This window comes from Salvelinus alpinus, chromosome 27, assembly GCF_045679555.1.
Source record: "Salvelinus alpinus chromosome 27, SLU_Salpinus.1, whole genome shotgun sequence".
NCBI lineage: Eukaryota > Metazoa > Chordata > Actinopteri > Salmoniformes > Salmonidae > Salvelinus > Salvelinus alpinus.
The window spans coordinates 23,998,004-24,012,960 of record NC_092112.1 but is presented as its reverse complement, the minus strand read 5'-3'; the positions used below and the strand labels follow the sequence as shown (position 1 = coordinate 24,012,960).

The window sequence follows — 14,957 nt, the reverse complement described above, 5'->3', positions numbered from 1 at the left end:
ATTACAAGGGGCCATTTCTATAAGAAAGGGAGGTAATTGAATACGGTGTGGGTCATCCCATTTATTAGTATGACTCATCATTAACACTCTGGCAACAGCGATCGATACAACGTAAGTGAAAAAAGGACTTGAAAACAAGGCTCAAACAGCAACGAACCGCTCCATCAGATAAATGCCGCCCATAACTCAAAGTGGGTAGACTAGAGAGAGAGAGAGAGAGAGAGAGAGAGAGAGAGAGAGAGAGAGAGAGAGAGAGAGAGAGAGATTTTTCTCTGTCCGAGGGCCGGTTAGATTACTCCTCATCAGCATCACTCTCCAGTGGCTCAGCCAGATCTGAATGACATCAAGCATTCCAGACTCCATGTCCCTGTCTCTCCATTCATCTCTGTATGTTTCAGGTTCACCTCTCCTGGCCGCCAGTAGCAGTATCTCCAAGATGGCAGATTCCTAGATGTTTCAGTCTGTGGATGCAAACTCAGGGTTGAGGGTTAAATCAGAGGAGACTGTCTGTGTACAGAATTTGTATCTCAATACTATTTGACTTGAATCAAGTTGTCAACCCATCCATTTTCATTTGCCTGGATCCATCTAAGAGGCTTGTCTAAATGTCCTATCTCAGGCAATTTCCTGTTGAAAAGTGGAAATATTAAACTCAACATACTCCGGGGCTTGGAACCGATGCCGCTGTATGACTGCCTCTGAAAGACTCTTGCCTCGACACAAAATTGTCAAAGCCGATCTTTTTGCAAGAGATAGCCTCAGCAATCCTAGCTAGACCGAAAGAACTCAGTGGAGAAACTAGGTCTGCGGTACACACTATGCTCGCTCTGCCAACACTGCTAAGTATTCATGCTTATTGTTTCTGTCCCTGGACGCTGAAAACTTTGAATCTTTAAATGGTACAGGGCAGTAAAATGTGTAGCACTCCATCCACAAGCCCTACAGGGGATGCATAGCTCTCCCAAAGACACGGGGTTGCCATGGCAACTCTGAGAGCACCTCCCTATAAAACGTGTAATTGACAGCGGTGAATAGCAGCTCAAAATGAATCACGCTTGTCTGTTACTTTGTGTTGCATTCCACTGTCAGACAGATCAAACCTGTATCCCCGTAACTCTGTGCCCCTGTGTGGCCCAAGTTAGGAGAGTACTCTATCACTACATAAAACAACTGACAGACTTGTCTAGACGTCCTAAAAACTATCAAATAATCTTCGCCAAGAATGGGATGTTGTTTCACTAGCATGAATCACCAAAAATAATCTCAAGTCTATATACTGTAATAAACACTAAACCAGACATATGACTTGCTGGTATTGTTTGTGATGCCACTTGTAAGGTAACATTACAGAATACATTAGTTCTCATATCTTGTTCTCAGCAGAGTGAATTGAAGAAGAGAAATTAGGTCCCTTCTCTCTCTCTCTGTCCTTTTTCCCCTCATTCCTGGCAGCCATGAACCTGACTCTCATTTAGTTATGTCTACCATTTGTCAACCAAGCTTCAACAGTGTATATTATTTACGGTCAAGACTTCAGCGGCGACACACTAATGCAAAAAAAAACAAGAAAACGCTGAACCCTGACGCAACTCGACACGCCACAGTGGAGAAAAAAAAACACCACAACCTCTGTCTGTCTCTGTGAAGTAATGAGTGAGTGCTCTGCAGTCAGACAACAAACAAATACTGCTCTCATCATTTTTGTCAACAGAGAGGTCAGGCTGGAGAATGATATCCTGGACACAGCCGGAGAGGAAGGCAGATCAGATAAAACTTGATGTTTATCAATTGATTCACAAGCGTGAGACTTTATGAAGCTTTGAAGGGGGAAGGGGAGATTGTAATATCTTCCCCAGAATCTTTTTTGTGTTGCCAGATCTATGCCAGAATTAAACATTCATTTAAAACTACATCTTATAAGAGACACATTATGTATAACATTTGAACGATCTTGAATGATCTGATCTTGTGTTTGTATTCAGCCAGTGGCCAATATGGTCAGTCAACAGTCAATCACTTGTGTCATATGATTGAAAGCTGTGGAAAGAGCTTGACAGAGATACACAAGGGATGACTGACATGCATAGAGGAGATTATGCCTGTTATTAGGAATGTTGACCTTCTCTCTGCAGCTATCTGCATTGGGTCTTCCATGGGACTGAACATACAGTGCAGAACAGTACACACATTCCTCCACTAGATACTACCTCAATAAGCCTGACTAACCGGTGTCTGTATATACTACTACTAAATACTGCTACTCTTATTTTCAAATATCTTTTTACTGTTGTTTTACTTCTTTACTTACCTACACACACACACACACACATACCTTTTTCGCACTATTGGTTAGAGCCTGTAAGTAAGCATTTCACTGTAAGGTCTACACCTGTTGTATTCGGCGCACGTGACAAATAAACTTTGATTTGATTTGACCATGCAATCTCAATAGACAAACATTGGCAGTAGAATGGCCTTACTGAAAAGCTCAGTGACTCGTGAATACAGTATATCGTGAATCGCCCATAACTTTGAAAAAATCGAGATATGATTTTTAGGCCATATCTCCAAGCCTTAGTGTGTATGTGTGTGATGCACATGTGCACGTACGTGTATGTGGAGGTCCCTGACCTCCCATCTGATCTAGAATGGGCTACCCATTCTGTTCCCCTTGCCTGAGATGAAAAGGTGGATTGGACCAAGATATGTGACAGAAGACAAGCCGAGCTCTTCCTTTTAAACATACAGACGTTTCAAATGTCTAGAATGTCCTATGGATGAACAGATACTTGTCCCCCCAGATGGAGGAATCGAGGTCGGGTGAAGTTGCCCCTAGATGCTGATCTTGGGTTAGTTTCGCATTTTTCCCACTAATGGTTCATGTTGGGGGAGGGGAAGTGGATCAGTTAATTATTATTATTTTTATTTATTATTTAATTAAATTAATCCTAGATCTGTCCCTATGGGAAACGCCCCTATGAAGGTCACAACTAACAGTTTCTAAATGAGAAAAGGCTAAATTGATTCCAATATTGGTCCAAACTCAAATGCCCACCTCTTTATATAAATGGAGTAATAATATACCTACTCATGTTATTATCTGTGTCAGTTACTAACACAACTATTATGTGTTTTGACTTGACACAAAAAAGACTATGTACTAATACAATGCCGACATTCACCAATGCTTGCACATATACGTACACTACATATGCTTTAAAACCTTATTTATAGATTTTCAAATATATAAAAAAAACAGTACAACCCCAACCCCTCATTCTCCCACCCCCTCCCTCCCTCCCTCCCATCCATCCACTTTGCAGACTTCCATTGAAAGAGGACAAGGCGGCAAGCTGGCAGTGAGCTAGCAGCGAGGTAGCATTCTGGTCTAGAGGAAGTACCCCAAAAATGGCAGTGACCGGGTTGGGGCTAACAGTTGTATTACACATATGTGAGAATGCCTCTGGGGTCCCAGAGACCACTCAAAGATTGGCATGACCAAAACATGTGCCCCACAGTCGCTGGACTCTGGTGGCATCTCAAACACTTGGGGTCAACATTTGGGTATATTTTTTCCAATCTGTCATTTGAGTAATGGAGACGGTGCAAAACCTTAAACTGAATAAATGTCACGCCCTGACCATAGTAAGCTGTTTTTCTCTGTGTTGGTTGGGGCGTGATAGTGACGCGGGTGGGTCATCTAGGTGTTTGTATGTCTATCTTGGCCTGATATGGTTCCCAATCAGAGACAGCTGTTTATCGTTTTCTCTGATTGGGGATCATATTTAGGTAGCCATTTTCCCCATTGTTAGTTGTGGGATCTTGTATACAGTAAGTTGCCTTTGTGCACTCCAGTAGCGTCACGTTTCGTTTGTACTTTTGTTGTTTTGTTTAGTGAGTTTCTCTTTATTAAAAGTATGTGGAACTCTATGCACGCTGCGCCTTGGTCTCATCATTACAACGATCGTGACAGAAGATCCCACCAACAAAGGACCAAGCAGCGTGCCCAGGAGGAGGAAGTATCCTAAACTTGGGAAGAGATCCTGGATGGGAAGGTTCCCGGACTTGGGAGGAAATCCTGGCAGGACAGGATCGCCTTCCTTGGCGGGAGTGGCCTAGGAGCATGAGAGGACAGCAACGACGTCGGGGAGGTAGGCCACAGAAACCCCAATAATTTTTTTGAGGCACATGGAGCAGTCGGCGAAGTTGAGGGGTGAGTCAGAGACTGTCGAGGAGTTATTGGACAAATTGGAGGAGAGTGAACGGAGGGGTGAGTTAGAGACCTTCGAGGAGTTGTTGATCAAATTGGAGGAGAGTGAAGAGAGAGAGCTGTTGGTTTGGCGTAGTATGCACGGCATTCGCCCTGAGGAGCGTGTTAGCTGTCTGATGCCACCTGTGCCAGTTCCTCGTACTCGTCCTGAAACGTGTGTTAAAGTTCCGGAACAATTGATGCCGGCTATACACACCAGGTCTCCAGTGTACCTTCTCAACCCAGTACCTCCTGTGCCAACTCCTCGCACTCTCCCTCAAGTGAGCTTTTCCAGTCAGGTGTGTCCTGTTCCTGCTCCTCACACTCTCCCTCAAGTGCGTGTCCCCAGTCAGGTCCGTCCTGTTCCTCTTCCCCGCACTCGCCCTGAGGTGCGTGTCATCAGCCCGGTGCCACCTGTACCGGTCACTCACTATTCCTAATGGAAGCACTGCTACAGGTGCGCTATCATCGCTTAGCCTACAACAGAGACTGGGTGAGGGACGATAAGTAATGAACAGTGAGAGCTTGCAACAGGGACGATGAGGAACACGGGAGGGAGCGAGGCCGTAGGCATCACTCACTCACAGAAGAAGTCGTCGTCATTATTTATGCATTCCAAATTCATTTACACACAGTACAGAGCACTGGTAGTAAATATGGATCCATGCTAGGGGTAATTCCCTGCGTTTTCCTTCAACGGCTTTAAAACCACAAGCACCACAGAGGGAGAGCTATCACTTTCATTGTTCATCCAAACACAAACGAAAAAAGATACAATTCCTGATATACCCTGAGACTGATTCGAAAACCTGTAGCAAAAGCTACTCAACATATCACCAATACTATGGCATGCATTTTTGTATTTCTAATTAAACCATGCTTATTTCATGTGAAATAAAAATGTGTGTTTGAAAGAGAAGCTCAATTGGAAAAAAGAAAATGAGAATCAGAAGTACAAACTCTAATGTAAGGATTCCAACGGTAAACCCTTGAGAATGGCGTCTAAATTGTTTCAGATGAATCCTGAGAATGAAACCCATATGCCTAATGGATGTGGATTGTGATATTGTTTTCAAAGGTGCTAGTACGCGCCGCTGTCCTTCAGATGTTACACAGCCAGACCTCCACAAATAATTACTGGGAGGTATAATAGAGCACACTTGATCAGACCCAAGAGGAACAGAATGCAAGGGAAGAGCAGATCGGTCTGTGAATAATGATCACAGTCACCTTAGCTATAACTCACCAGCCACAGGTAGATGACTTAGATAGTGGTGTCAGCACAGAGGACTGACACATTTTTACATGATATGCAGCAGCTTTTAACACCTTTGCCCATCTCTTCTCTTTCTCTAATTGCATTCATTGCAAGCAAGTAACAAGCAAGCAACAACAACATCTCAGTTGTTGTTCTGCAAACACCATGGATTATTATGGATCAGGAATGATGACACTGATTCATAAGGGCATGATTACACTGTGTATGTTTTTAATGGTTTATCTTGTATACTAAATACATTCAATTAGTGCTTCTGCCCCCAAACGTGAATAAAATGTAACATAACTAACTTGGGTATTGAGAGATGGAGAAAATGTATTCACCATAAAGGACACTGTAAACTCTGAGTGACAGGGTTCTCTCTCTCTCTGTGTGTTTACACATTGTAAGCATGTGTTCCATGGTTGTATCCAGTCTCTCTCTCTCTCTCTCTCTCTCTCTCTCTCTCTCTCTCTCTCTCTCTCTCTCTCTCTCTCTCTCTCTCTCTCTCTCTCTCTCTCTCTCTCTCTCTCTCTCTCTCTCTCTCTCTCTCTCTCTCTCTCTCTCTCTCTCTCTCTCTCTCTCTCTCTCTCTCTCTCTCTCTCTCTCTCTCTCTCTCTCTCTCTCTCTCTCTCTCTCTCTCTCTCTCTCTCTCTCTCTCTCTCTCTCTCTCTCTCTCTCTCTCTCTCTCTCTCTCTCTCTCTCTCTCTTTCTTTCTTTCTTTCTTTCTTTCTTTCTTTCTTTCTTTCTTGCTTTCTTTTTCCTGGGAGTTTTACAGTGCTTGGCAAGCTCTCCAGCCAGGCCTGTTGTTTCATCAGCCAGTAGCAGGACACCTCATTTTTTACCTCCAGAAGGTCAACAGAGACTGGCCTGTATTCAACTTTCAGCTTCCTGCCTGGGAACCCTGCTGCAGCCCTACCCAGCGGGAATCATTAAGATGAATACAACAATATGGTGCCCTGGATGCCTCCCACTGTTTGCCATTATGGCATTTATTATCTCAAATTAGGCTTTCGACAATGCAGCAGCCATTAGTTCATCCCTGTGGTGTACTGTTGCCTATGTGGGGGTGGAAGGTGAGTGGAGAGGGGAAAGACAGACTCCTTTCATGAGATCCATCCTTTACTTACAGTTTCTGCTGAGAAGGAGAAGGATATCAAGCTCTCTAGTGAAGTCTACTGGTGCCCATGTTTTATTTTAATTGTATTTATTTCACCTTTATTTAACCAGGTAGGACAGTTGAGAACAAGTTCTCATTTACAACTGCGACCTGGCCAAGATAAAGCAAAGCAGTATGACAAAAACAACAACACAGAGTTACACATGAACAAACGTACAGTCAGTAACACAAAATAAAAAAAATATAAAAAACTATGTACAGTGTGTGCAAATATAGAAGATTAGGGAGGTAAGGCAATAAATAGGCCATAGAGGCAAAAATAATTACAATTTAGCATTAATACTGGAGTGATAGATGTGCAGATGTGAATGTGCAAGTAGAGATACTGGGTTGCAAAAGAGCAAGAGGGTAAGTAATAATATGGGGATGAGGTAGTCGGGTGTGCTATTTACAGTTTGGCTGTGTACAGGTACAGTGATGGGTAAGTGCTGAGACAGCTGATGCTTAGTTAGAGAGGGAGATATAAAACTCCAGCTTCAGTGATTTTTGCATTTCGTTCCAGTCATTGGCAGCAGAGAACTTGAAGGAAAGGCGGCCTAAGGAAGTGTTGGCTTTGGGGATGACCAGTGCAATAAACCTGCTGGAGTGTGTGCTATGTGTGGGTGTTGCTATGGTGACCAGTGAGCTGAGATAAGGCGGTGCTTTACCTAGCAAAGACTTATAGATGACCTGGAGCCAGTGGGTTTGGCGACGGATATGCAGTGAGGGCCAGCCAACGAGAGCATACAGATCGCAGTGGTGGGTAGTATATGGGGCTGTGGTGATAAAACAGATGGCATTGTGATAGACTACATCCAGTTTGCTGAGTAGAGTGTTGGGGGCTAATTGGTAAATGACATCGCCAAAGTCAAGGATCGGTAGGATAGTCAGTTTTATGAGGGTATGTTTGGCGGCATGAGCGAAGGATGCTTTGTTGCGAAATAGGAAGCAGATTCTAGATTTAATTTTGGATTGGAGATGCTTAATGTGAGTCTGGAAGGAGAGTTTACAGTCTAACCAGACACCTAGGTATTTGTAGTTGTCCACATATTCTAAGTCAGAACCATCCAGAGTAGTGATGCTAGTCGGGCGAGAGGGTGCGGGCAGCAATCGGGTGAAGAGCATGCACTTAGTTTTACTAGCATTCAAAAGGAGTTGGAGGCCACGGAAAGTGTTGTATGGCGTTGAAGCTCGTTTGGAGGTTTGTTAGCACAGTGTCCAAAGAAGAGCCAGATGTATACAGAATCGTGTCGTCTGCGTAGAGGTGGATCAGAGAATCACCAGCAGCAAGAGCGACATCATTGATATATACAGAGAAAAGAGGCGGCCCGAGAATTTAACCCTGTGGCACCCCCATATAGACTGCCACAGGTCCGGACAACAGGTCCTTCGATTTGACACAATTAACTATATCTGAGAAATAGTTGGTGAACCAGGCGAGGCAGCCATTTGAGAAGCCAAGGCTACTGAGTCTGCCAATAAGAATGCGGTGATTGACAGAGTCGAAAGCCTTGGCCAGGTCGATGAAGACGGCTGCACAGTACTGTCTTTTATCGATGGCGGTTATGATATTGTTTAGGATCATGAGCGTGGCTGAGGTGCACCTATGTTCAAGACTGCGCTGCAGAACACAGAGGCAGGTGGCTTAAGGAAGTTATGCCGTTGTCTTTTTACCCATGTTGAACATCCAACAACATGGCACTGCAATGTGTAGATACTAACGTAGTTCATTCTGCCATTGCACATTATTCAGTATTGGTCTGTGTGGTTTATGTCTTTGTTTACACAGACTGTTATAGATGAGTTTGGAGACTTAACTAATTGCAAAATACCTATTATAAAGTAATTGCAGAATAATGATGACAGGCCAATCTACACTGCAAAAAGCATCTGTAGACAGTAATGAAACTAAATCACCACAGAGAAACGAGCGGAAGACACAAAGAGATAAAAACGAACACACAGAACAAAGAGCCTACACATAGGAAATGAAAGAGAGGGGAGGCTGAGAGAGAGAGAGAGAGAGAGAGACACACACACAGAGAGAGAGAGAGTGAGAGAGAGCGAATCTGTTGATGTTATCCATTATTTGGTGGTATTGTTACATATAAAATCAAAATCAAATCCAATTGTATTTGTCACATGCGCTGAATACAACTTGTGTATACTTTACTGTGAAATGCTTGCTTACGATCCCTTCCCAACAATGCAGAGTTTAAAGATAAAAAATAAAATACTAACGCAAGAGGAATAAAATAAATGTCACGTTCCTGACCTGTTTTCTGTTGTTTTTATATGTGTTAGTCGGTCAGGGCGTGAGTGTGGGTGGGCATTCTATGTTATGTGTTTCTATGTTGGTTAATGGGTGACCTGATATGGTTCTCAATTAGAGGCAGGTGGTTTTCATCTCCTCTGATTGAGAACCATATTAAGGTAGGTGGTTTCACATTGTTTGTTGTGGGTGGTTGTCTCCTGTGTCTGTGTCGTTATTGCACCATACGGGACTGTATCGTTCGTTCGTTCATTTATTTGTAGTCTGTGCTTGTTCGTGCGTTCTTCGCTGTATGTAAGTTCGTAAGTCAAGGTCTGTCTACTTCGTTTGTTGTTTTGTAGTGGGTTAAAGTGTTTCCGTGTTTTTTTCGTCTTTTCTTTAAATAAATATAATGTCAAATTACCACGCTGCGTTTTGGTCATCCGATCCTTCTCGCCTCTCCTCGTCTGATGAGGAGGACGAAGTAGAAGAGCGTTACAGAACCACCCACCAAACCCGGACCAAGCAGCGGGACTACGAACAGTGGTCCACTACACGGGAATTCTGGACATGGGAGGAAGCAATGGAGGGAAAAGGACACTGGGCTCACATTGGGGAATATCGCCGCGCTCGTGAGGAGATGGAGGCAGCGAGAGCCCAAGATCGGAGGTATGAAGGTACGCGGCTAGCACGGAAGCCCGTGAAGAAACCCCAAAAATGTCTTGGGGGGGGCTAAGAGGTAGTGGGCCGAGGGCAGGTAGGAGACCTGCGCCCACTTCCCAGGCTAACCGTGGAGAGCGGGAGTACGGGCAGACACCGTGTTACGCAGTAGAGCGCACTGTGTCTCCTGTACGTGTTCATAGCCCGTTGCGGGTTATTCCACCTCCCCGCACTGGTAGGGCTAGATTGGGCATTGAGCCAGGTGCCATGAAGCCGGCTCAACGCGTCTGGTCTCCAGTGCGTCTCCTCGGGCCGGCATACATGGCACCAGCCTTACGCATGGTGTCCCCGGTTCGCCTACATAGCCCGGTGCGGGTTAATCCACCTCCCCGCACTGGGCGGGCGACGGGGAGCATTCAACCAGGTAAGGTTGGGCAGGCTCGGTGCTCAAGGGAGCCAGTACGCCTGCACGGTCCGGTATATCCGGCGCCACCTTCCCGCCCCAGCCCAGTACCACCAGTGCCTACTCCACGCACCAGGCTTCCAGTGCGTTTCCAGAGCCCTGTTCCTCCTCCACGCACTCTCCCTATGGTGCGTGTCTCCAGCCCGGTGCCTCCTGTTCCGACACCACGCACCAAGCATCAGGTGCGTCTCCAGAGCCCTGTACACATTGTTCCTTCTCCCCGTACTCGTCCTGATGTGCGTGCCCTCAGCCCGGTACCACCAGTGCCGGTACCACGCACCAGGCCCATAGTACGCTTTGAGAGTTCAGTGTGCCCTGTCCCTGCTCCCCGCACTAGCCTGAAGGTACGTGTCCTTAGCCCAGTGCCTCCAGTTCCGACACCATGCTCCAGGCCTACAGTGCGCCTCATCCGGCTCGAGCTGCCCGTCTGCCAAGCGCCATCTGAGCCACCCGTCTGCCAAGCGCCATCTGAGCCATCCGTCTGCCCAGCGCCATCTGAGCCATCCGTCTACCCAGCGCCATCTGAGCCATCCGTCTGCCCAGCGCCATCTGAGCCATCCGTCTACCCAGCGCCATCTGAGCCATCCGTCTGCCCCGAGCCATTAGAGCCGCCCGTCTGTCCCGAGCCGTCAGAGCCGTTCGTCAGTCAGGAGCCGCTAGAGCCATTCGTCAGTCAGGATCTGCCAGAGCCGCCAACCAGACAGGATCTGCCAGAGCCGCCAACCATACAGGATCTGCCAGAGCCGCCAACCAGACAGGATCTGCCAGAGCCGCCAACCAGACAGGATCTGCCAGAGCCGCCAACCAGACAGGATCTGCCAGAGCCGCCAACCAGACAGGATCTGCCAGAGCCGCCAGTCAGCCAGGATCTGCCAGAGCCGCCAGTCAGCCAGGATCTGCCAGAGCCGCCAGTGAGCCATGAGCAGCCAGAGCCGTCAGCGAGCCATGAGCAGACAGAGCCGTCAGCGAGCCATGAGCAGCCAGAGCCATCAGCGAGCCATGAGCAGCCAGAGCCGTCAGCGAGCCATGAGCAGCCAGAGCCGTCAGCGAGCCATGAGCAGTCAGAGCCAGCCAGCCAGGAGCTGCCAGCCAGGATCCGCCAGAGCCAGCCAGCCAGGATCCGCCAGAGCCAGCCAGCCAGGATCCGCCAGAGCCAGCCAGCCAGGATCCGCCAGAGCCAGCCAGCCAGGATCCGCCAGAGCCAGCCAGCCAGGATCCGCCCCTCAGTCCGGAGCTGCAGTCCTTCAGTCCGGAGCTGCCCCTTATCCCGGTGCTGCCCCTTATCCCGGTGCTGCCCCTTATCCCGGTGCTGCCCCTTATCCCGGTGCTGCCCCTTATCCCGTTGCTGGCCATTATCTCGGTGTTGCCCCTTAAATTAGGTGGGTGGAATAGGAGGGTGGTCATTCGGAGGGGGATACGTAAGCTGGGATTGACTATGGTGGGGTGGGGACCTCGCCCAGAGCCTGAACCACCACCGTGGTCAGATGCCCACCCAGACCCTCCCCTAGACTTTTGGTGGTGCGTCCGGAGTACGCACCTTGAGGGGGGGGTTATGTCACGTTCCTGACCTGTTTTCTGTTGTTTTTATATGTGTTAGTCGGTCAGGGCGTGAGTGTGGGTGGGCATTCTATATTATGTGTTTCTATGTTGGTTAATGGGTGACCTGATATGGTTCTCAATTAGAGGCAGGTGGTTTTCATCTCCTCTGATTGAGAACCATATTAAGGTAGGTGGTTTCACATTGTTTGTTGTGGGTGGTTGTCTCCTGTGTCTGTGTCGTTATTGCACCATACGGGACTGTATCGTTCGTTCGTTCATTTATTTTGTAGTCTGTGCTTGTTCGTGCGTTCTTCGTTGTATGTAAGTTCGTAAGTCAAGGTCTGTCTACTTCGTTTGTTGTTTTGTAGTGGGTTAAAGTGTTTCCGTGTTTTTTTCGTCTTTTCTTTAAATAAATATAATGTCAAATTACCACGCTGCGTTTTGGTCATCCGATCCTTCTCGCCTCTCCTCGTCTGATGAGGAGGACGAAGTAGAAGAGCGTTACAATAAAATACACAAGAATGGAGCTACAGTATATACAATGAGTACCGGTAACAGATGTGCAGAAGTAAGAGGTATTTGAGGTACATATTTACAGTACATGAAGGCAGGGCAAAGTGACTAGGAATCAGGATAGATAATAATAACAGTAAAATAAGGAACAGAGCAGTAGCAGCAAATGATGAGTGTAAAAGAGTATGTGTGTGTGTGTGAGTGTGTGTAATGTGTATGTATGTGTGTTTGCGTTGTGTTGGTCGGTCTGGTATCACTTTAAACTCATGAATTTCATTGGCATAGGAAAAATATGACTGGATAGCACATAGCAAGCTTAGGGTGCAATACAACCAGCGCTTTCCTGTCTAAATAATGCCTTGGTCTCCATCCTTCAAAACAGAACACAGAGAAACCCCAAGAGTAAACCTGTGGGGGATACATTAAAATACACTAACTCTTGTGTTTATAAAGCAAAGACCCTCTTGAATCTACCTACCCAATCACTAGAAGCCCAGATCTGTTTTAAGATCTGAAAATGTCTGACATGAGAGCTCTATTTGCACATCAGAGTAATCAGGTTCTATTGATTTTAATTTGCTGGATGAAGGTGAAAACTTTGAGAACAGGTCTAAGAAAATACAGTACATGACCAAAAGTATGTGGACACCTGCTCGTCGAACATCTCACCTGAAAATAATGGTCATTAATATGGATTTGGTCCCCCCTTTGCTGCTATAACAGCCTCCACTCTTCTGGGAAGGCTTTCCACTAGATGTTGGAACATTGCTGCTGGGACTTGCTTCCATTCAGCCACAAGAGTATTAGTGAGTTCAGGCACTGATGTTGGGCGATTAGGCCTGGCTCGCAGTTGGCATTCCAATTCATCCCAAAGGCGTTCGATGGGGTTGAGGTCAGGGCTCTCTCATTTCATGAAGTCCCCGACGAAACAGTTATTGTGCTGACTTTGCTTCCAGAGTCAGTTTGGAACTCAATAGTGAATGTTGCAACGGAGGACAGGTGATCTGTACGCGCTGCACGGTCCCATTCTGTGATCTTGTGTAGCTTACCACTTCGCGGCTGAGCTGTTGTTGCTCCTAGACGTTTCCACTTCACAATGACAGCATTTACAGTTTCCCGGGGCAGCTCTAGCAGGGCAGAAATTTGACGAACTGACTTGATGGAAAGGCGGCATCCTATGACAGTGCCACGTTGAAAGTCACTGAGCGCTTCAGTAAGGCCATTCTACTGGTAATGTCTGTCAATGGAGAATGCATGGCTGTGTGCTCGATTTTATACAGCAATGGGTGTGGCTGAAATTCACTAATTTTAAGGGGTGTCAACATACTTTTCTTTATATAGTGTATTATAGTACATCCTAAAAAGCAATCTGTAAGCGAATGTATCTCAAAAGCTATCTCTATGATTTTTTGTTTTATCATCAACAATTTTTATGAACTGCCTGTGTAATGCATTTTGTGATCTCTATCACTCCCATAGTACGGTATATAGTAAAACATGCTATGAGAATTCATAAAGCAATTTACAGCAAATAACAGCATAAACACATACTGTAGAGGCTGTGCATGTTTATAATACATCAACTATAAACAGGTGATAAAGTGTTACAAATTAATTTAGTGGGAATATGTTTGAAATTCTGGAGGTTATTACATGGTTATTAGATGGATATATAGTATACTATGTATCCAATACATAAGTTAGTATAACTGTGAACTGAAAGGCTGACATAAGGGAAACTTTTGTTTGTTTCTAAATATTATATTATTAAATCATGGGCAAAAATAATGATGTCTAGAAGGTCAATTTGAGCTCTGTCCTGACAGGTGGAAATATGGAGGAAAATGCAAAGGCCTATTACTTCTGTGAACTAAGTTATAGGGACTTTGGGATGAAAACGTAAAATATGTCAATACAGCCTATGCTTCCTTCCAGTTACCTGTCTAAATGCCTTAGTGACGAATTAGTCGGTAGAAAACAGCCTAGTCAGTACCCAGCGCCTTACCGACATTGTGAAACGCATGACACGTCTAGAAAAATGTTTTGAACCAGCAAAATGTTACTGTACCTGTTCGGCATCCTCCTCGGGACACGGCTATCCTCTCAGCAGCGAAATGCACAAAAACTGACAAGATGCAGTAGAGGTCAGAAAGCGCCTACACATAATCAACTTCCCGCAGGCTAGAGCAGGTGCTTCTCCGTCTCAAGCACCAACACACACTGCCGGAAGAGTTGTCCCGGAGCGAGTCGTCTAGAAAATGTTCTGGTCGGCTGTTTTCATATGCTCTCAAAGTATTCTAAACAATCATCTCGATGGTTCCAGACTGACACCAGTCTTGGCGATAAGAAGACAGGTGTAAATCTGCTAAATTAGTGGGATATTAATGGTGTTGGTGAATCTCAGAGCTGTCCCGCGGAAATGTTTGATCTGCATTAAAGTACGTCCTCTCCTGTTCTCTCTGGTTTTAGGGGACCTTGAAAAAATACTGTGCTGTTGGAATATGCGCGTTCAAGCTTTTGAGTTCCAAATACAATAGGATCGCCCACCACAGACCTCGACCAGTAGCAGCAGACTTCTGACGGACGACTGATGTTGAGAGTTTGGGCGTGTTTCTTGGAGAAGAAAGGTGGATGCGGGAAAATACATGTAGCTCAGCTCAGACAAGAAAGGTGATGATCAAATTAGCCTACCATAAAAACACATGTGGTAGTTTATATAAAAATCCTCAGCTATGTAGAATGTAAATAATTGATAACCAGGGCAAAGTGTGTGTGTTATTGACAAGGAGAGGTCCTTAAATATCCATAAAACCAATAGTACCACTTAATATTTGAAAGACTTTCCAGGGGCTTCATGCTTGGCAC

General features: G+C 45.8%; 1 protein-coding gene across 1 annotated transcript in view; it reads right to left on the bottom strand.

Moving 5' to 3' along the window:
* LOC139556200 (heparan sulfate glucosamine 3-O-sulfotransferase 5-like) overlaps window positions 1–14,703 on the bottom strand; it is a 94,949-nt gene extending 80,246 nt beyond the window's left edge. The window contains exon 1 of the mRNA XM_071369832.1: window positions 14,161–14,703. The gene's annotated coding sequence lies outside the window, so the exon portion shown is untranslated. The remainder of the gene's footprint in view (window positions 1–14,160) is intronic.
* Between the last annotated feature and the right edge of the window lie 254 nt (window positions 14,704–14,957).